This window comes from Bufo gargarizans, chromosome 2, assembly GCF_014858855.1.
Source record: "Bufo gargarizans isolate SCDJY-AF-19 chromosome 2, ASM1485885v1, whole genome shotgun sequence".
In the NCBI taxonomy this organism is placed as follows: Eukaryota; Metazoa; Chordata; class Amphibia; order Anura; family Bufonidae; genus Bufo; species Bufo gargarizans.
In genome coordinates this window covers 258,049,045-258,051,711 of record NC_058081.1, presented here as the reverse complement: position 1 = coordinate 258,051,711, position 2,667 = coordinate 258,049,045, and positions in this window count along the sequence as shown.

The window sequence follows — 2,667 nt, the reverse complement described above, 5'->3', positions numbered from 1 at the left end:
TGTCTGATGCATTGATTTTAGGTTGTAATGACACATGCAGTTTTGGTGCCTTTTATTTTAAGTGTACCTTACCTGGCAACTATATGACTTATCTGGCATTTTTTTTTAGCAGTTTTCCCCTGTGCATGCTAAATGTAGTTCTCTCAGACCTAGTGGGTGGAGACTAGCTGCCATGCACTCACTGCACACACAAAGTAAAGGAGAATCTACTTCATAACCTTCTTAGTCAGATGCAGCTTTAAGATGATGGACATTACAGAGAAGTACTGACCTGTATGGTTGTAAATAAAGCACTTCCTATGTAGCTGCAGTCATGTCTCCCTCAGCTCTTGCTCACCTCTCCATTGACTTGTATGGGAGGATGTAATCTGATCCTTCAGTGTGGAATGTTTCAAGTGATATTCAAAGGGAAAAACATTTAACAGGGAAGAGGGAAACAGCTGATAAGGAGATTATACCTGTAGATTGCAAAATTTCTTCCGATTCCTTGTACTATTGATTTGTGAAAAGTTGGTAACAATTTAAGGCCTCATGCACACAGCCATATTTCTCGCCCATTTTCCTTGGGGGACACAGACCTTGGGTATAGCTCAGCTCCCTAGGAGGCGTGACACTAAAACTGTTAAGCCCCTCCTCCATCAGCTATACCCTCAGCCTGGAGATAGAGGCTACCAGTTTTAGCTTAGTGTCCAAGGAGGCAAGACACTCCCTGCTACTGCAGGGCTGTTTTCTCCTTGTTATTTTTACTTTTTCTTCTAATTTTGTTATTTTATTTTTTCCTAGGGATACCAGAGACGCATTTGACCTCTCTGCTCTCCCGGGGTTGAGCTGCGCCAGTGCCAACTTATCTGCACTGCTGCCTCCCCCACAGAAGCAATAGGAGGATCTGGGCAGCAATGGCTCCCCTACATCCCGCCAGCTAGGGGGTCGCCCGCACGCCAAGCCCCTCTTCCAGCTTCCTGCCACTGCGGTGCCAGTGGCTGAAGGGGCGACCCTGCTGGAAAGGACTGAGGGTGAAGACGTCGCACGGTGAGATGGCTATTCCAGCCCATACCCCGTCCCTATCTGCAGCATCTACCCCTCTGGGTAAGGGGGGCATCCGTGGTCGCTCATTCTGAGCGCTCATCTGCAGGACAATGCAGCACAGCAGCATCCTCAGCACCCCCACGCTTTTCCCCCCCACGCTGCTATCTTTCTCCCCCCCCCCCCTCCCACTCATTCGGGGCTGACTCCATTTTTCTCTTCTCTCTCTCCCCCTTCCCGCCGAGAACGGGGGGCGGGGCTTAGCGGTCCCGGCAGGGGGCGGGGCTTCCGCGCGTCATTTTGGGGGCGGAGCTACGTTCTCCTTCACAGGAGACATTTCAAGCGCTGGAGGGGGCGGAGCTTGTTCCCCGCGCTTTCTGCTGAGGTTTCCCGCTGCTTCCTCACTCCTGACAGGAAGCTGGGACACGGTGGGGGACTCTAACCTCCTGTGTACATCGCTCGGCTTCTGTGGGCGCTCTCTGCTGCTCACTGCTGTTCACTGCTTCTCTGCTGCTGCTGATCTGGGCCATCTCCTGACGTTCTTCTGAGGCACTGGTAGGACAGTTAACCCTCTCCTAACCCTCCTGGTCATAGCTGCTATAACCCTTTGTGGTCTCTATATTAGAGTACAACCACACTTCAGCATGTCAGATCCCACAGGTGCCCCCAAACCCTGGTACCATGCCTGTACCGCCTGTAAGGAACTTTTTCCGCGTGGGCAATCTGAGCCGCATTGCCTTGCATGTCAGGCCCCGGTGCAGGGCCCGCTTCCCGCTGCGCCCCCCGGTGCCTCTGAACCCCCTGACTGGGCTAGGTCTCTGTCTCAGGCGGTGGAAAGCCTTACACACGTAGTGGGCCGTCTCGTGGATAGACCGCCTCTCCCGCAGGCTGCCACAATCCCTGTCGCACCCGCTGGGACTACCGTTTCTGCCGCCCCCACTGGTTCCCTGCCTCCCAGCGAATCTTCCAGGGCCCGGCATACTCAGAAACGTTCAAGGGTTGAGCGCACATCTTCTCCAGATGCTTCGCTCTCTCCGCCATGCGTGCGAGCTCAGTCAAGTCTATCCTCTCAAAGGGATACGCTTTCTGAGGGAGAACTGGCGGATTCGGACGTGGACATGGACTCAGAGCTTCCGTCCAAATTGGCGTCCGCGGTGGGGCATCTTGTCACTAGCATCCGTGATACCTTTCAGCTACACGATGACCCCCCCAGCTCTGAACAGGCCGGCGTGTCCTTTCTCCGCCCCAAACAGGCCTCCAAGGTTTTTCCCATACACGCTGATTTTTCTTCTGTGGTATCCAAGGCTTGGACTCGGCCTAACGTCCGCTTTATTACACCCAAAAAGCTGGACATTTGTTATCCCTTTCCAGCGGATTCTGTGACCACTGTGGACATCCCCGCCTAAGGTTGATCCTCCCGTGGCTCGCCTGTCCAAAAGCACTACTATTCCTGTACAGGACGGATCTTCCCTCCAGTCTGTTGAGGACCGTCGTACGGAATCCCTCTCCAAGGCCATATTTACTGCCTCTGGTTCGGCCCTTAGACCGGTCTTTGCCTCCGCCTGGGTTGGCAAAGCGGTCTCTGAATGGGGTTTGCAACTGGAACGGGAGTTAGGGTCGGACGTCCCTGTTCAGGACCTCCGT